The sequence below is a fragment of the Carettochelys insculpta genome, chromosome 1, assembly GCF_033958435.1.
Source record: "Carettochelys insculpta isolate YL-2023 chromosome 1, ASM3395843v1, whole genome shotgun sequence".
Taxonomy (NCBI): domain Eukaryota; kingdom Metazoa; phylum Chordata; order Testudines; family Carettochelyidae; genus Carettochelys; species Carettochelys insculpta.
This window is the reverse complement of record NC_134137.1, coordinates 58,308,626-58,329,367: the sequence shown is the minus strand read 5'-3', so window position 1 is coordinate 58,329,367 and position 20,742 is coordinate 58,308,626. Positions and strand designations below refer to the sequence as shown.

Genomic DNA, 20,742 nt, shown 5'->3' with positions numbered 1-20,742 from the left:
TTGCAAATATATGGACAGTGTTACTTAGAAGTGTTTCTGAAAATAACAGAAGGCTTAACACCACAATCCACACCAGAGTGCAGTGGTGTAACTGCTCATAGTTTGTACCAGGACTGGGCTTCACAGCTTGTCTTACAGCCTTCATTTAACAGAAGTTCACATGCTCTCACTATATCAATTTCTGATTTTCAGTCATCTTAACCCTTGACCTGGAACATTAAATTCAAGTACTTGCAAATTTCAAGGATATTTTTGGATTTGGGTTCAGACCATCTGGGACACAGCCATGAGTGTAGTGCTTGTAAACTTGAACTGAGTTTTAAATTCTTGAGGAAATTTAAAATTAAGTGAATTTTGCCTGCTTTCAGGCTCTGCATTTAACACATCTGCATAGTTCTGCTGCTTAGCAAGCTGTTCTACTATTTTATGTAATCTGCTTTCTCACGGACTGCAGGTGAAATCCCACTTTGGGGACGCAAGCCTGCCAGCCCTGCCCCTTCCACCCAAGGCCTTGCCCCTGCAGAGCCCCAAAGCCACCCCCATCCATTAAAAGAAAAGCCCCAGATCCTCCATCACCACCTCCCATCAGAGAAGCCCTGGCATGCCTGCCCCCACCACATTGGGCCAAGCCATCATTAGTTTCTGGAGCAGACATGTCAGCTGAAGGAGCAAGACAGAGCACAGCAAAAAGACCTGTTCAAGATGCTGCCTATGGTCACAAGAGTACACATAGCCTGAGGCTCCTCCATAGCACCAGTTACCAAATGGTGCAGACCAGGAATACTTGGGAGAATTCCATGGTTGGCTGTGCCTTGCAACTGGACTTAAGGGTAGCTGGACAATGCAAAAGTGCCCACTGCATCCTCTACTCCTATGTGAGCCACCTGTGCATGTTAGTGGCACCAGTGCGTGCTAAACATCAAAGTGGAGAGAAGAATGAGGGACATGGGGTACACAACATTACATGATTTATTTGGTGGTACTGATTTAACTGAGTTTCCATTGTTCAATGTCTGGCTGATGCACTTTGTATTATTAGTGGTTTTGATGTTGGTTTATTATTGGTGTTTGGGTATGCAAATGGCGGCTGACCAATGCTTTATTTTTTAAAAATGGTGTAGTCATATAGCCATGCAAATAGAAGGAAAGACTTTATTTGTGAAGAAATAAAATAATGCATGGACGATACTGGACTCCAAATGGGTCTGAACTCCAAATGGGTCTGCAGACAGTGTCAACAGATTTTCAGTTGGCCAAAGGCACATCCAAACTCCATTCTGCACCTACAGAGTGTGTAATTAAAACCTTCTAAGGGCAAAAGGGAGCATGCAGGATGCCCCCAAAAAACAACAGGACACACTGTCATTTGCTGTGAATAGTGTCCCAGTGCGTCCATGAAGGTAGACTCCAAATTGGTGTAAATATCTGGCCTCATGAATTTTTCCAGTGTAGCCCACATGTCATGCATAATCTTCATCCACAGTGTACAACAGCCTTCATTACAACTGAGCAGCACCCTCTGTTTATGTGCTCACGTGCTCCTCGAGGAGGGCAAACTGTGGACACATGAGTTCCACTCATGATTCCCATGAAGTTTGGAAACCCCCTTTCTCCAAACCAGCATTTACTTCAGGGATATAGGTTATGTTTACTACCTTGGAATAAACCATGTGCTTGCTTGCTTCAGAAACCTCCTTGAACTCACCACCATTGTGCCTCCTGTTGGTTGACAATGGAATTAGCTCATTTTCCAGCATGGTGCCTCCCCCTGGTCGGTGTGCTGTCTGCTGCCATTTCCCAGTCTAACTTGTGCTCTTTTTGGAATCCACAACACTCACAGTTTCTCAAGGGCCTCTTCGGGACACTGCCTTCCACGAGTGCACACTACAGTCTCTTGCCCCCTTCTAGGGGTCTCAGCAGTCCTTGCCCAGGGCACCCACCAATGTGGCCTGCTTCAGGCTCTATCTAGCCTCCTACCTCAGGGGCAGGCCACTGCCCATATTGGATACAGTTGGTGCAACTAGAAGTGGTACCAGCAGGGATGGAAGGGACTCAGGCCCACCTGCTTCTCTGAGTCCTGACTCAGGGACCCTCTGGTGGCAGCCTTGTTCTTCCCTCCTCTTCACTGCCTTACACCCTGGGTCACTTCCCTTGTGGTCCCTTGCACCTTCACAGCCTCTCTCTCAGGCCCAATAGCCTGGCAGGCCTGAGGCTGGAGCTTCTCCCAAGTCCAATACAGCTCCAACTCAGGTGCTTGCTCTTACTGGGAGCTGGTCCTGCACCTTCCCTGGCCAGGACCCAATTGATTCAGCTCTGCTGGAGCAGCTCCAGCAAGCTGCTGTCTGATTGGCTCCCCACAAGAGTCCTTTACTTATTGTCTGGAGCAGCTGCACAGGTTCCCTCCAGCCTGCTTTAACCTCTTCCTTGCAGGAGTGGAGCACTCAAACCACTACAACCCAGTTAGATTTTTCAACATCAGCCTGGCTCACAATGGGCTAGCCAGTTTCCAGGGAGTTACAACAGCTCACTTTTTCACCAACATGGCCACCTTTATGCTTGTGTCATGAATCTGGAGGGTCTGGGTAAGCTGCCTGAAAAGCTCTAGAAACTTATCTTTCTTCATCCCGAAGCTCTGGACTCACTGCTGATCCTCCCAGGTCTGCAGGATGACACAACCTCATCACTCAGTGCTTGCGGCTCTGCTCCAGATGCATCAGTAGCAGCATAAGGCATCAATGGTTATGCTAGAAATGGCCAACCTGAGCAGGAACCAGAGTTTACCAATGCACACTGCCAAAGAGCCACAGTAATATGTAATAGTGATATATGTGTAACATCAACAGAACTGGGTTGCCAGCCATAGGGATAGAACCTGCAAGTATAGAGTCTACAGCCCTACACTCTGCCACGTGAGCTAAAGGCCAACTAGCACTCAGCCAGGCCTGTAGAGCAGAGACTTCACTCACCCCAGATGAGGTCTCAGTGCCTCTGGGTACTACATGCTTCCCTGGGCTGAGGAAGCCTGTCCCAAGTTTCTGAGACCTTCCAGCCATTCTTCCCAGCCAATGCACCAGTTGTAACACCAACAGACCCTATGCTCGCAGGTGTTATCCCTGGGGCCGGCAACCTGGGTCTGTCAGCATTACAACTGGTGTATTGGCTGGGAAGAATGGCTGGAGGGTCTCAGAAGCTTGGGACATACTTCCTCAGCCCAAAGACACATGTAGTACCCAGAGGCACCGAGACCTCATCTGGGGTGAGTGAAGTCTCTGCTCTCCAGCCTTGGCTGAGAAGCAGCTGACATTTAGTTCATGTGGTAGAGTACAGGGCTTTGGACCCTATGCTTGCAGGTTCTACCCCTGAGGCCAGCCACTGGGTCTATCAGCATTACATATGTATATATGCATACACACCTAGTTGTTATGTAATTTAATAAGGTGTATATTTATTAAGCATTTATAGTGCATAGTTAATAATAACAGCCTTTTACTTAGGGTTACTTCTGGCAATCAGCGCTTTCAGTGGTTCCCTTGAAGTTTGGTTTGTATTCAGTTGTGCTCACATGCAGCAGTTCTCTTAAGTGGCCATCTGTCAAAACTGATCAGTGCTTGGACTACACGTCTGAATGTTGAGAAAACAGACTCACAAAGACAGGCTGATGCAAACACTGAGATTAATTTTAGGGCTTAACCTCTGTTGTTGCGGTATTTATCCTTCAGTACAGAATTCCAGAAGGTAAGGGTCCCCTCTGCCTTCTGAACAGATTTTAATCTATCATCTTCCAAGCGTTCTATTATTTCCACCTGGGATGTTGCTTCATCAGTGACTAAAGGAGGCTTCAGACAATCAGCTTCAGCACAAAAACGGTCAGCCAGAAAACTGATTTGAAGTCTTTTTAAATGCAAATCTTGGAATCTTTCCTTAAAACTATTCTTAAGATATTTAATCATGCTCCCAGATTTAGCTGTGCTTGTTTTCAGGGGCTCTGCTGAATCTGTTTTAAGCTGGCTTGAAGCTGTGAGACTGAAGAAGTGTGTCAGCTCTCTCTAAAGCAGGCATGTCCAACCTGCGGCCCACGGGCCACATGCGGCCCTGGACTGCTAGTAATGCGGCCCCACAAGATTGTAAACTTTTAACATTATGTGATTTACATACATTAACTATATTATATATTTTATATGCAGCCCAAGACAATTCCTCTTCACTCAATGCGGCCCAGGCAAGCCAAAAGGTTGGACACCCATGCTCTAAAGCAATAGTCTGTGAAACAACTGCAGTTTGTTCATGAACATAAATATGTTTTGCACTAGATCAGACAGAAACTGGAATTTTCCTTCCTAATCCAGTTCAGTTTGTCAAAATGCAGCAGTATGTTGAAAAGAAATGCAAAATCTAAACTCACTCAGGATTTGTAAGACTAGCGTGTATTCTGCGTTTCTCCTCCATAAGTAATTGCACTGGTTACAGGAGCTCAAAAATGGGAAATAACTTTACCTCTTGAGACTCACCAAATTGCACAGTGAAATGGCAAACCACCAAGGAGGTTGTCCTCACCCAGTTCTTCAATGAGATTTTGAAACTGTCTATGATATAGTACATTTGAGTGAATGAAATTCAGTGTGCAAGACATGTTTCATCACAGGATCAAATCTGAGATTTTTAGATACCAGTTGCTCCCAATGAATGATACAGTGAAATGTCCAAAATTTGGGAAAGCGCTCAACAGATTTATGAAGCCCTACTAATTCATTTCCAGATCCCCATGTGGGCAACCCCCCTCCCCCCATCTATTACAAAGGGAAATGGAAGAGAAGTTTCAAAATTAACATCAATGCTTCCTTTAGAGCTGATCAACAACATTCTGTCCCTCAGTGACACAATATTGTGGAGTTTTTCCTTCTACAGTCATCAGACACAGTGTGGACAAATACTGATAACTGAGGTTTATCCCGTACATTGCACAACCTAGCCAAAATTGATGTACAAATACACTACTGAAGTTGCAAGTAGAGTTATGATTTGAGTCACTATTTAGGTCAGAATTTCTGAATTCTATTGTGTTGCATGGAAGCTGTAGGCAAGACATTTCCTTCTGTAGATTCTCATTATCTGATGAGAGGATTTAAATCAAATCAACGTGGCACAATTTCATAAACTGGCCTGCAGAGCAGAGGTTTTTGTGTGGGCTATGTGCCAGGCTATAACAGGAGGCTAACGTTACAGTCTGTGATGGGTTGGCAAACCTGGTGAAGACCTGGGCTTCAACATCTGTTTGTTTTTTTCCAAGTTTTCAAGTTTGAAATTGTGCAGTTCAGAAACTTGTGGGAATTCTTGACCCATACGTGAATGGCTCTAAGCAAAATGACACAGCAAGATGGAAGATTTGAACTGAGATACACACTTCTAGCAAAGAAGACACATGGCCTTAGACAGACTGAACCTCTCTTGTCTGGCACCTTCAGATCCTGAGCAGTACTGACAATTTGCAAGATACCTTGCTGGACCACAGGAGGTCAATACTGCCTAACAGCATTACCAACACTTCCACTGCTTACTTGGCTCTTAGAAGACATTCAGAGATAAATAACAGCCCAGAACACTGACAGCCAGGACAGGTGGCTGTAAACCAACTTTATGGGACCATGGGAATCTTGGCCACACCCATAATAATTGGTTGTCTGGCTAATTAAAAATCATGCCGGATTATGGATGTTGCCAGACAGGAAAGTGACAGACTAAAGAGGTTCAACCTATATTTATATACAGTGAAAAAGTACTTATTCTTCCACTTCTTTTGGAAGCCTTGACTTCCATTTGTATATTTCTTTTCTGTTTGCACTTTCCTTCCATTGTTAGATAGTGTATGAAATTTTTGGATTAAAAATGTTCATATCAGCTGGTCACGGTGTGCTTTATCCAAGGAGACACACAGGCCAGCCAAGGGGTTCTGGACCCCTGGATCTCCCCCAGACCCCTCCCCACGCCCGTCCTTTCACCAAGTCTCCAACCCCCAACTCCCTTCTTTCAGCTCCCTCTTTGAGTGAGCCATGTCCTCGCTCCTCGCTTTCTCCCACCCCAACCCTCCTGCTGGCCACAAAACAGCTGAACTCAGAGGGCAGGATGCGAGGGAAGGGAGGAGAAGACAATGGAGGAGGGAGCCAGGAGACTGTGCATTGAGTCCTCACTCCTTCCCCTCCCCCCTCGGCCTCCTCAATGCCACGTAACAGCTGATCGTGCTGGAGAGGAAGCATTGGGGTAAGGAGGGGGTTGCGTGTTGGCTGCATCCTTCCTCCTCCCTTTCCCTCAGACCTTCCTCAGTGCTTTGACCTAGCTGACTGAGATGGGTGGGAGGCCTGGGGAGGGACGGGGCGGTGCTGATGGTGAGTGGGAGGAGAGAGGGAGAGAGAAGGAGGTCTGATGGAGCTTCTGTGGGGGCCGAGCACCCACCATTTTTTCCCCAAAGGTGCCTCCTGGCAGAAGCTGCATATTATCTTCTGAGGAGCCACTCAGGGCTCCAGAGCCAGCAGCATCAGCCAGTTTGAGCCTGCCACGTCTGTTTCATCATTCTGCTCAAGCCCCGCCCCTCTCCTCTGTCAGGCATCTTCAGGAGGCTAGAAATGGCTGCCAAAATGTCCACTCTGCCTGAAACACAAGTAAAAGCCCAAGCAAGAGAAGCTCTTCAGATGGTGACCCCTCCATGTTGCCAGGAGCATGCAGACCAGAATGCAATGGGGCATTCAGTAGGATGTGTGTTGGTGGGCTGCCAAAACTTCCTGTAATGTGACGGATGGACACTCAACCTTCCCGCATTGCACCACAAACCAGGGACTAGAGTAGCCACTGCTGGGCAGGGAGCTAGGAAGCCTGGAATCTGGTACTTTGACTGAGGTCTGTGAATTGCAGCGTGGACACCGGATCCCAAGCATGGAGCCCACGTCCACACATTCTAAGTGTAGGTTCACCAAGGAGTGTGGATGCTCACAGATGTAAGTCCCTCTGACCTTGGGCTTATGTTGCAGTGTAGACACAGCCTTTGATTGCGGTGAGGCTTCTGTGGCTCGATGCTTTATCTGAATCACTTTTATGTTGCCATAGCTGAAGTTTCTGTTGACCTTTCCTTTCTTACATAGGACTGGATTAAAATGCTGTTAAATGGGCAAGAGATAAAAGGAAGGAGAAATGTGGATACAAAGGGTAATTATAAAGCATGCAATGTTTCACAGGATTTAATCAGCACAATGCACTCTGAACACAGATAAGCAACTGAGCTTAGTGGGATTCGTGTGAGACTGAAGCTAAAGGATTTAAAAGCAATGTTTTCCCAAGGAATGGAAATTTAAAAAAAAAAACTATTTATGTGAATGTGAAATTTAACTCCTCCTCCCCCCGACACAGTACAAAGATGGGTGCAGCTAATTTAAAGCAATTATGTCCTTGACATCATTCTCACAACACTCTTTATGAGATTGCTGCTAGCTTCTTTGTAATATGGGGCGTGGAGAACATAGCAAATAAAAAAAAAATCATGTTGTCTGAATATGGAAAGATCCAGGGTGAATTGTGACTAACACCAGTAGACCACTAAGGTATCTAGGATACTGGCGCATATAGTTATTTGTGATTTCAGTGCCCACTATCCTGAATAGAGTGAGGTTAATGATAATGCATCAATCTGTACTTGCTTCAATTTAGCTGTGTTTAAGTCTGGTGAACCAACTCTATAGGCTCAGTTTGGCCGCCACCTGCATCACAACATGGTGCTGAGCAAAATTTTTCATCTGGAAATTGTTTCACTGAAAAATGCAGATTTACATTTGAAACTTGTGAATTTGTGTTGATGTCACTGAATTGTTTCAGCTGGGAAAAAAACCTTTTAAAATTTCTCAAAAAATTAAAATATTCCATGTCGTCATTTAAAAGTCACTTTTTAATTCAAAATCTATTTGCTTTATTTAAGAATTAAAAATATTTAAAACAACTCAAAATGAAATGTTTTGGGTGAAAAAAAGCTACTTTAAGCTCAAATGATTTTTTTTTTCAGATTTGCTTGGAACCTTTAGCCAACTGGAAAAAAAATTATTTGTACAGTTCTGACTACAACTCTGCAACAAAAGCAGCAACATGTTCCATGTGCTGGGTAGCACGGGAAGATTAGTTCCAGAGAAAGGGCTGTCTCACAAGAGCGTATATTTTAGGACTAGATCTCTCCAGCCTGCACAGCAGAGAATGCCATCCTTTATCTTGGAGAAAAGGCTGCAGGAGGTAACAGCAGCTACTCAGTGCAGCTAGCGAAAAACATCTGTCCCAGACTGGAATCAAATTCAGGCATGCCAAAGCTCATGGCGCAGAGACAGACCTGTACTGAAATGCTTTAGACTTACTCTAATCCTAAAGTCTTTATTTCACAGCCAATGAAAACCAAAACAGCGGCTGCTATTCCAATTCACAGCTTTCTGGGCATATGCAATGCACGGACGTATTGAGTTTGTCAGCAATGTTTGCATTACTGAAAAGATATATAGCTGAGGTGTGAAGGATGGGGCTGAATAGTTACTGCCAGGTGTAAAAGAGAAGACTACACTCTGGGTTTGGAAATGCTGAAATACATCTACCTCAGTAATTGTTACCCTATCTACTGCTTGCTGAAGGCCACTCTGAGGTAGTAAAGCAATTAGGTCTACTTCTACTGTATCTCCAGGCTGAAATGACTTCAGCGAGGTGATGAGAACAATCAATTACAACCTGACTTACTACAGCAATAGTGTGTCTTGTTTGAAAGCTATGACTTTTTTTTAGGTCAGAGATGGAAGTGGGGTAGGGTGGGCCAATTTGGCATACCAGTAAGAACTGGTTGCAAATACCAGCCTGTATACAGCCAACGTTAAAACACTGCCCCTTTTGGTCCCAATAGCATGATCAGATAACTGAGAAAGAGGGAGTTGATGGCATATTGCCTTCAGCTTTAACGGTGCTGGAACTGAAGGACGAAGAAAATAACAGTGTACTCCAAGCTGTGTTTTCCACAAGTTTACACGCCCAAGGAACCCAAATTTGGCTTCCATGGATAAAAAGGTTTTCCCCAGACAGGATATTCAATTCAGGCTTTTAGCCAAGGAGTAGATAGACTAACAGGCTTTTCTGTGGTGCTCATCATTATTGTATCAGACTGCTTCACAAATGCTAAACCTGGCAAGGTGTAGGGAGAGGTTATTTCCATTTAGTGACTGGAGTACTGAGACATAAAGAGAGAAAAGTCAAACTATCCAGAAATTTTGGGTGCCTAGTTTGAAGAGATTAGACCTGATTTTTCAGACTATGCAGGCTTTTATATAGCACTTTGTATACCAAAAGGGCAGCTGATTGCAGTAATAGGTTGTCATCCTTTACGTAGACCAGTACTAGAGAGGGATGAGACACATAATTGCCAGTGGGTCTCACAGATGTTTGCTGACAGCAGAGCAGTGGTGAGACTCAGGAATGGTGGATTCCATTCCAGGCTCTGGAGGGCAACATGCCCTAGTGGGTACACTCTCATCTGCCCATTTCCTCCCACCAAGCTTGATTCCGCCTACCCTACGCTCCATCTTTCCTACCCCTGACTCCTTATCCCGGTCCTCATCACCTTGCCGGCAAAGTCCCAGGCTATACTACTCAGGCTTCTATCCCCAGTCTCACTTTCTTTGATCACTCAGTCCAAATCTCATCCACCAGGCTCACTGTTCAAGAGCCATCCCTTCTTTCCCCATACTGGCCCCTAAAGTCATCTTAGTGGAAAATGACTGCACAGTGCTTAAGATAGAGATCAAGACTCATTTGTCAAAGCATAACAAGATCACTTTAATCAGATCACTTCTGAAGGCCCAAAATATGCTGATTGCTTTCTGCTAGTGCTACAGTAAAAATATTTTCCATGCACAAAATTGCCTGCATGAATAACAGGTTTTCTCCTCAGATCACAACGAAAAGGCAAAAGAACCTCAGAACTCTGAACACTTTAGGAATGAAATGTTTGTAACTCTAAAGAGAAGGTTACGGTTGTTCTTTCACAACTGAACAAAAAGAAAACTCCCAGGATTGAAATCATGGGCAATCAAGCTAGCGTTTCACCGTTTTGGAGTGCTCAGGGAAAAAAGTCTTCTAGTGTGAGTTATTCTTCACTGGGTCAGAAACCATTGTCTGAAGAGGATACAGTATGTCTTTCCGAACCATACTTTAATCACAGTATTGAATACAGTTCCTGGTCTCCTAAAGCAATAGCAAAGCTTTGCAACCACAATTCCAAGTTCAGTGCTCCACTTGGACTGTTCTCTAGATCATGTTTCAGAAGTTGCTTCACTGTTTCCTTCCCAAGCACCTGCTGACCCCCGTTCTGGTGTTCTTGGGTTGTTAACTTTGTCTAGAAGAATCACTACATAAGTGTGTGTTGGTGCTGTTCCTTAGGAATCACCCTGTAGCTAGGTTGCTGGACATCTGGCTAGAATTAGTATCTTACTGGGTTTATCCTGCCTGTGATGCAGCCCAGTGTTCCCTCTAATTTTTTCCATCCATGGGCAGGAAGAATTTTGTTATGGGCACCAAGGAAGGTGTGGATGTACACCACCAGTAGAAACACATGCTGGTCCTCTTCTAATCAGCTGGGCAGCACCCAAATCTCTCCTGGCTGGCTGCCTGAGCACTCAGCTTATAGGAAACACTGGTGCTGCCTTCCTAATTATGTAAAACGAATGAGCGCCTTTAATACCAAAACTGAGTAATGACAAACCCATGAATATGTCAACACATGCAACAGCAGCATGTTTGTTGAACGAGTGGGCTGGGTGGCTTCAGTTTTAGGAGACAAGCTGCAGAACCATCTCCCAAGAGAGGGGATCTGTTTGTGACACTGCCCACCATACTACACACAATTAATAAATATGTTGTAAAGACCGATCCAGCATTTGCAGACGGAGGAAACTGATGATCTAATAGGTCTTCTTTTATCCCTGGTTTCTTTTAGATCTTAATCTACCCCTATGTATGCCCCTTTCATGTTGCACTTCCTATTCCTTTTCTTTTTTTCCTTGAACTTTATTCAGTCTATGTACATAGAGATTCCTTATACACCTACTGAGCTATATTTTGCTTTTGTCTAAATGCATGGAGATTTTTTAAACATGTCAGACTATCTTGATCACCATCTTTATCCCACCACTCAGAGCTCTTTGTAATGCTAACTTACACAGTGGACTGAGCTTCAGCCTTCTTTCTGAAGTTTCAGGGATTTCAATCACACTCTGAATTAGCTTTTAAACTATGGAGAGTTCCTTAATTTCAAGGAGATACAGACTCAGCCTCCTTTTTTCCCCAGCATTTGCAAAATGAAACAAAATAAGATAAAAAGCAGGCACAATTATTTGTAAAATGACAGTGCACTGACTACCTGATCCTAAAGGTGTGTTCTTCTATCTCAAAGTACCATTAGGTTACTTCAGACAGCTTTTATATTGCATTTTTCAACTAGAGATCTGAGAACTCTTTGCAAACAAAGTGTTATTTCCCTATGAGTTTTTACACAAAAAAATATTAGGCATTTTTATCCTGCTCCTAGCCCCATTTTTGCTGCCTTCCGCAAATGGTTTTACTGCCCCTGACTCCCAAGCCTCCAAAGCCAATCTCCCCTGGCAGCAAGTACTGCCTGCCTTTATCATGACTGTACTTTCCAAGCCCAGTCAACACATTAACTGTTCTCTTCAGGGAAGCATTCCCTTCTCTTTCTGTGGGTTTCCTCACAGGAGTCTCAATTAAGTTGTCTTTGTTTTCATTTCTGTCACATGGCACTGCACTGACACTTCTATTATGTTGGTCATTTAGCAAAAGTGGATGTGGAAGTAAATTGCCTTTGCACCTTTTCTCCCCGAGGGCCATTTTCACTGAACCAGACTGACTCTTCCTTTCACAACTGTTTTCAACTACACTGAAATATGGCTTCCCTCTCATCCTTTCTTCTCCCCCTGACAAATGGGCAGAAAATAAACCTACTCCAGAAAATGCAAATTATTTGGCAAAGCCGATTGCTTGAAGTGATGAATATTTCATGTGGCTTTTAAAAGTGGAAAAGTGGTAATTCCCAAAGGGGGCCTCAATCAGAAAAAAGGTTCCTGGCTTTCAGGTGCTTATTCTGAAACTTAGCTGATGAGAGGAGAAGTTCTAACAATTTCTGAGCCTTACTATCATCTCTGCAATACCCTGAACCCCTTCCAGCCTGTCCTTTCTTTGCTAAAATGTTTGACTCAAGGAAGGAAGCATTAGGGAAATATTCATTAGATAATCACGTCCAGAAAATGAAGGCTTTGTAAGTATATGTAACACCTAACATTGATTTACCATCTCAGGCTACCACACAAGGGAAGCTTAAAGTACATGGCTTACACAACTAATTTGTACACATGACAAAAGTTCCAGTTGTGCCACAGTTTCTGCTGTGTTCCCCTCCCCCATTTGCATTTTTTTCCTTTGTCCATATGATTATGGTACCTTCTTTAGAGAAGGTTATTCTGAAGAAAATGATACTGTAATGAAAACTGGACTAATCCTGCACGCTTTACTTAATCAAGAGCTCTCTTTGTAATGGTAAAGCACAGACTCTTCAAGGGAATTTTGACATCAGTTGATGTCAGATCTGGGCTAAAGTGGTTTAATAACTTGGAGAAAAGGGGAAACACCATGGATGTTGTGTGCCAACATGGCAATTATAAAGACCTGGGCTTGCTATCCAGCCTGATGATGTGGCAGCATAAAGCTCCATTGCCCCAGGAACAGAGCACGGACTGCTTTACTCCAAGGGGAACTGCATCTGTGCTTTGCCTGACACAGTTTACCTTCTTCTTTACACCAACTTAGCTCAGCTGATCTGGGTGGCATGTTGGAAGAGTGGACTGAACTCCACAACTACGTGACACCGAGACCCCTTGGCAAAGGGTTCCCTGTTCCTCACAAACAACTCTCACCCCGACCCAATCAATTCATTACACCAAACATCTTACAGGAAAATGCAACATAAGGTATTGACAGAAAACTTTAACTTGACAAGACTGGGTGTAGGATAATATTCAAGGAATAAGATAATCATATTGTAAATATGTTTTATGGACATGGAGTAAAAATAAGTCATTAGGGTATAATGTGTTTCAGTGATGGCCCATTCAGGAAGGAGGAACTTGCCACTGTACCTTGTGTAGCTGGTAATGCAATTCAAGGCTCCATTGTTGAATTTTGCTTAATAAGACTATCAGTGGAAAACCAGCAGAGTCAACTGCAAACGATCAAAACCATAACAAAAAGAAGTCTTGTGGCACCTTATAGACTAACAGATATTTTGGAGCATAAGCTTTCATGGGCAAAGACCCGCTTCACCAGATGCATGAGTGGTGGCGTGGTTTCAGAGGGGTATTTAAAGAGTGGGGTCCCAGTAAGAGGGAGGGCCAGAGCTGACAAGGTCTATTTAGCAAGGTGGAAATGGCCCAGTATCAACAGCACTTACGAAAAGACAAAAACACAAGTCAGATCAGACAGGGGGATGTGAGCCTTTGTCAGAGTCTAATGGTGAGATATTAGCACCCAGAGCTGAGAAACTGCCTTTGAAAGCTGCGAGCCACTTCCAGTCTCTGTTTAATCCATGGTTAATAGAGTCAAATTTGCAAATAAATTGCAGCTCAGAGATTTCTCTCTCCATTTGATTTTTGAAATTTTTTTGCTTCAGAACTGTCACCCTTAAATCTGCCACTGAGTGTCCAGGGAGAATGAAGTGTTCCCCCACAGGGTTCTGTACATTACCGTTCCTGATGTCTGAAAACCCCAAAACCAGCTGCAGGTTAAAAAAAAGGACCGTTACAACAAGATCAGGCTCTGCTGTGCCTCAGAATAGAAACAAAAGTCTTTGTCTGTATAACACAGTGGAGAAAATAGTTTTTCAACTTTTCACTGAGGAGACACTTGTGGAGTAGAGATACTGAAAAATTGATTCAGGGGTGCTGTGAAGCCAGCCAATTCTGCAGCAGACTGAATTTTGGAAGGAAAACTGTTTTATTATCTAGAAAAGCGTATCATTACAATTGTAGAACCAGGTCGTATTTTATTTTGTTTGCATTATAATCTCTTTCTTGAGTAGAAACTCTCTACCTTATTAAATGATGCTTTATTTTATCATACGTGTGGTGTGATTTTTTACAGAAATGGTGATTTAAAGCAAACATATAACATTCTTTGGGGAAGAGAGAATCTGGGATTTCTTTGCATAGCCAGCATCAGAGCCCGGATAGATCAGGCAAAAAAATTCAAAGGGAGTTGGAGGTTGTGGCACCTCTCTTGTCTTCAAGGCAGTGGTGCCTGACTTCAAGGCAAAGACAGGGCTCGCATAGTCAAGAAGGAGAGTACTTGAGCACCTGAAAGGCTGGTGGCGTTAGGGAACTGACACTCTGATAGCAGGGAGAAGATTCCCTCCTGCTGGACTTACCAGTCTCGGTACCCCAAGAACTATCACTTCACCCAATTGTTTCTCACCAAGACAGGAAGAAGTAGCAGCCCAGCAACAGCTGCTTCTTCCACACCTCCTCCTCACAGTCTCTGGGGGTAGAGGTAACCTGCAGGAGTAAGGGGACCTTTTCCTCCTGGGTGGTCATTCAGCTCAAAGAGTCAACATTTTTTGCTATTTTATGTTATAAGGGGCAAGCAAGACCTTTAATTATTGTACTACACCAGAAAAGAAGGACAGTGTGACAGCACGCACTTGCAGTGTGATTAGAAAACACCATCACAGCTACAGGTTTAAATCAGAAGGGTAAGAACTGGGAAAACAACGGGGAAAGGATTTTTTTTTTTCTGTAAATGTCTTTAGATTCTAAACTGCCTTTCCAGCCAGTTTTTTTTTTTGGATTCACTTTTTGAAACAGTATTAGCCATTACGTTCCCACCAGTTCTGGGGGAGGGGGACAGTTCAGACTTGCAATTGAAACTAGCTTTGTTGTCTATATTACCGGTGTGCTGTGAGAACTGTCCAAGTGGGCCGTGAAAAATTTTGTCAATTTCCCCTCACCTTGGCTCTTTGCAGAGCCACCATGGTGGTGAAATTGACAACCCTGTGCCAGCCAGGCCTTAAGCAGCAAGGCACGAGTTCCAGCTGGTGTGGGGTTTGTCAATTCTTCCCCCGCCCCCTGCAGTGGCTTTTTGCAGAGCCACCATGAGGGGAATGTCAACCACGCAGGACCCTGTTTGCACTGGGAGGCAGCTGAAATGCTACTTCCCAGCCCACACAAGCTGGTGGTGAGCCCTCCCCTACTCCCTGCTGCAAGAAGGAGGGCAGGAGCCTGTTGGAGCTGGGAAGTGGTTTAAATGACACATCATTAGCTCCAATGGGATGGTGGTGAGGGGAGCCTGTTTTCAGTAGTTAGTAATTTACATAACATTCCTAGCAGGGTGTCGAGCAGATATTGAAAATGTGTCTGTGCTCGCTGTCGAAGATGGTGTTTTCTGTGCTGGATTTGAAATATTAATGCATGTGATCTTTCTTTTAGCTGCTTGTATGCTGCTTACCTCTGTAGTAAGACTGTTTCCAGAGTAAATGTAAGTAAATATGACATTTATGAGCAATAAATGCAGTTGAAAAAAATGGGTGTGCCGTGAAATATTTTGTCTCATTGAAGCATGCCACGTTATTGAAAAGGTTGGGAACAACTGGTCTATATTACCATGGGTCATTGACCTAAGATATGCAACGTCATCTGAAGTCGAAATACTTCTCACTGCAGAATCTCTACAGTGATCAATTGATAGCTGATGGTCTCCCATCAACTCTGATTACGCTTCGTGAACTACTTGAGTCAACAGGAGAGTACTCGATGGTACTATACTAGATACAATAAATCAAGCCCTGATGTATCGATCGCTGCCCATTGATCCTGCCCATAGTCAAGACATGGCCTAAATTGCATTGCTTTCAGCAGGATGTGGGAATTGGCTATGACTCTGTTTCTCTGTCATTTCTCAAATGGTGCACTGAGTGTATGTTAGTATATAAAGGATGTAGAGACTAAACATGATCATCCAGCTTGAAAGGCAGGCTCTGGATTGCAGAGAGATCCGAGTGAACTTCATGCTTTGGTGAACAGGAGGTTCTGGATTCCAATGTGCTTGCCATTATTAAATTAAAAATGATATATTCATTCTTGTTTCTAAAAACAAAGAACATCACAAATAGGCCCTCCCCCTAAATCCTCCCATCATTTCCTCTCACAAGAAACAGGCAAGTGCATCATGATGGAAAAAGCATGGGTGTCTCTGGATGGTGGGTATTGTGCCCTGGAAATGGTAGGACTCGTTCAAGATGTGATGAGAGGTACAGCTGGACTGGAACTGGTAAGCATCACCCTGCCCATCCAGACTCAGTGCACTGAGTTTTTGTTTGTTTGTTCTAAGTTGTAGCAGGAAGGCAGGACAAAAGGAATTCTTGCAGCAGGTAAGATACAGGAGTTCTGCAGTGAAATGGACCAGAGAATAATGTGTAGGATTAACATTGTTTTCTTTATTCTACTATTCCTTGCTGAGTACTTAACTAGAAGAAATTATTCCTTCTGTGCTTTTTTGGAGCTCACTGCAGTTCCTCTATGTGTGAATTGGGAGAGCTTCCTTCCAGGTGGGCCTTTAAGGGCTGATTAGATTGGAGGCAAAGGCTCTGAGCCGGGCCTAACCAGCTAGCAGCTCTATATGAAGACAGCCCCAGAGAACCCTGTGAGCAGCGAACAGGAGCAGGTAACAGGGAGTTTGCCTGGGAGTTTGCCTTTGGGAGGAGCCCCATACCTGTTTTCACCTTTCTTATACGGTGTTTCTCTTGTGCCCTTCAAGGCGGCACTAGAAACAAATAAGAGGTCTCTGAAAAAGAGAAAAAATGGAGAGCGATATGGCTGGTGAGAGGTCTGTTGTTGTGACCTGCATGTCATGTGCCATGTTTGTCTTTCTCCCGAACAATAGAAAGGATTTTCTCTGTATCACGTGTAAGCTGGTAGCCATTTTTGAAGAGAAGGTTAAAGGACTTGAGGCACAAATATCAACCCTCAGGGCCATCAGAGAGGGTGAAGACTTTCTGGATAGAAGGCAACAGATAGTACTGCAGGAACACCAGGCTGCCCAAAACGAGGAGGAGAACTGGGAGCATGTTACCTCCAGGAGGAGAAGACCAGTTCCAGTTGCTCCAATTCCAGTGGAGTTAAGTAACCGCTTTCAGCCTCTCTCCACAGGTGATATGGCAGAGAAGATAACTGGGGCTGATACAATCCCTGGGAGGTATCTGAAAGAGTCCCCACAGTTTAGAAGGCCTGGGATGCGCAGTCCTAGGGATGGGAGTTCTATGACTACCACCCCTAAGAGAAAAAGACGAGTGGTGGTGGTTGGGGACTCCCTCCTAAGAGGGACGGAGGCATCCATCTGCCGCCTGGACCTAGAATCCCAGCAAGTTTGCTGCTTGCCTGGAGCTAGAATTCGGGATATTACAGAGTCGCTGCCAAAAATTCTTCAACCAATAGACTATTACCCCTTCCTCCTACTTCATGCAGGAAGTAATGATACAGCCAAAAACAACTTTGATGAGATCACGGCAGACTATGTAACCCTCGGGAGAAAGATCAAGGAATACGGAGTACAGGTGGTCTTCTCGTCTATCCTCCCTGTGGAAGGAAGGGGTCCACAGAGGGATCGTCGAATCACAGAGGTAAATGCGTGGTTGCGTAGGTGGTATAGCAGGGAAGAATTCGGTTTCTTTGACCATGGGCTTCTGTTTTGTGAACAGGGATTGCTGAGAAGAGACGGGATCCACCTCACTAAAAGAGGAAAGAGCATCTTTGCGGGCAGGCTTGCAAACCTAGTGAGGAGGACTTTAAACTAGGTTTGTTGGGGGAAGGTGACACAAGCCTGGAGGTAAGTGGGGAAGGAGGTAGGAACAGTCAAGTGGGTTTCCTGGGTGAAGAGGAGAAAGTGGGCCAATTGGCCCCTTCTCTAAGATGCTTGTACACTAATGCCAAAAGCCTGGGGAACAAACAGGAAGAATCAGAGGCCCTGGCACAGTCAAAGTATGAGGTGGTTGGAATAACAGAGACTTGGTGGGACGATTCGCGTAACTGGAGCACGGTCATGGAAGGTTATAAATTGTTTAGGAAGGACAGACACGGGAGAAAAGGAGGAGGGGTTGCGCTCTATGTGAGGGAGCAGTATGATTGCTCAGAGCTCCAGTATGAGGAAGGAGAAAATCCAGTTGAGTGTCTTTGGGTTAAGCTTAGAGGTGGAAGTACCAGAGGTGATGTTGTAGTTGGTGTCTGTTATAGGCCACCAGATCAGGGAGAGGAGACAGATGAGGCTTTCTTCAGGCAGCTTAGTGAAGCTTCCAAATCACAGGCCCTGGTTCTCACGGGAGACTTTAATCATCCAGACATTTGTTGGGAGACCAATACATCAGCACACAGACAATCCAGCAAGATTTGGGAGACTATTGGGGACAACTTCTTGGTACAAGTGCTGAAGGAACCGACCAGGGGCCATGCGCAACTTGACCTGTTGCTCACAAACAGGGAAGAACAATAGAAGAAACAGAAGTGGGAGGGAACCTGGGCTGCAGCGACCATGAGATCGTAGATTTCAGGATCCGGGCGAAAGGAAGAAGGGTGAGCAGTAACATACAGACCCTTGATTTCAGAAGAGCAGACTTTGACTCCCTAAGAGACCAGATGAGCAGGATCCCTTGGGAAATGAAGATGAAGGGGAAAAGAGTTGAGGAGAACTGGAAGTATTTTAAAGAAGTCTTGCTCAAGGCACAGGAACAAACAATCCCGCTGCGTAGTAAGAAATGCAAAAATGGTAGGCAACCAGCTTGGCTTAACAGGGAAATCCTTAGTCAGCTTAATTCAAAAAGGATGCATACAAGAAATGGAAACGTGGACAGTTGACTAAGGAGGAGTATAAACGTACAGCTGGAGAATGCCGGGCAGTAATCAGGAAAGCGAAAGCACAATTGGAACTGTAGCTGGCAAGGGATGTGAAGAGTAACAAGAAGGGTTTCTACAGGCATGTGAACAATAAATGGGTTATCAGAGAAGGTGTGAGGCCATTACTGGATGAGGGAGGTAACCTAGTGACAGATGATGCAAGAAAAGCTGAAGTACTCAATGCTTTTATTGCCTCAATCTTCACGGACAAAGTCAACTTCCCAATGATGGTCCTAGATGATGCAGTAACAGAGAGGAAGCCGTGCTAGTCTATACACTATCAAAACAAAAAGCAGTCAAGTAGCACTTTAAAGACTAGCAAAATAGTTTATTAGGTGAGCTTTCGTGGGACGGACCCACTTCTTCAGAAGAAGTGGGTCCGTCCCACGAAAGCTCACCTAATAAACTATTTTGCTAGTCTTTAAAGTGCTACTTGACTGCTTTTTGTTTTGATAGATGATGCAGCATGGGAAGGTGGAGGGCAGCCATCTGTGGGGAAGGAAGAAGTTCTGAGCTATCTATAAAACTAAAAACTAGATGTGCACAAGTCCATGGGTCTGGATTTAATGCACCTCAGGGTACTGAAGGAATTGGCAGAGGCCATTGCTGCACCTTTGGCCATTATCCTTGAAGACTCTTGGAGATCGGGGGAGATACCGGATGACTGGAAGAAGGCAAACGTAGTGCCCATCTTTAAAAAAGGAAAGAAGGACAATCCAGGGAACTATAGACCCATCAGCCTTACCTCAATCCCTGGGAAAATAATGGAGGGAATCCTCAAGGAATCCATTTTGAAGCACTTGGAAGAGGGGAAAGTGATCAAAAGTAGCCAACATAGATTCACCAGGGGCAAGTCCTGCCTCACCAATCCGATTAGCTTTTATGACAAGGTAACAAGCTCTGTGGACATGAGGAAGTCAGAGGATGTGATATACCTTGACTTCAGCAAGGCTTTTGATACGGTCTCCCACAACATTCTTGTCCATAAGTTAAGGAAATATGGATTGGATCCTTGGACTATAAGATGGATAGAAAGCTGGCTTGATGGTCGGGCCCAACGGGTAGTGGTCAATGGCTCAATATCTGGATGACAGTCTGTTTCAAGCCGAGTGCCGCAAGGCTCAGTTCTGGGGCCGGTGTTAGTCAACATCTTTATTAATGACCTGGATGAGGGACTGGGTTGCACCCTCAGCAAGTTTGCGGATGACACAAAACTAGGGGGAGAGGTAGATATGTTGGAGGGTAGAGAGAGAATCCAGAGAGACCTCGATAAATTGGAGGACTGGGCCAAAAGAAATCTGATGCGGCTCAATAAGGAGAAGTGTAGAGTCCTGCACCTGGGGCGGAAGAATCCCAAACATTTTTACAGGCTGGGGACCAATTGGCTCAGCAGCAGTACGATGGAAAGGGACCTAGGAGTTATGGTGAATGAAAGGCTGGATATGAGTGAACAGTGTGCCCTTGTAGCCAAGAAAGCTAACAGCATACTGGGGTGCATTAGGAGGAGCATTTCAAGCAGATCTAGAGAAGTAGTTATTCCTTTTTATTCGGCACTGGTGAGGCCACGTCTGGAATATTGTGTCCAGTTTTGGGTCCCCCCAGTATAAAAAGGATGTGGATTTGCTACAGCAGGTTCAGCGAAGGGCAACAAAAATGATTAAGGGTCTGGAGCACAAGACCTATGAGGATAGGCTGATGGATTTAGGCTTGTTTAGTTTACAGAAGAGATGACTTAGAG

The 20,742-nt window shown here is 44.6% G+C and overlaps 1 protein-coding gene across 8 annotated transcripts in view; it reads right to left on the bottom strand.

Annotated features, from left to right (window-relative positions):
* The window catches only part of UFM1 (ubiquitin fold modifier 1), a 97,575-nt gene that overhangs the window by 36,560 nt on the left and 40,273 nt on the right, over window positions 1-20,742 (bottom strand). The window lies entirely within an intron of this gene.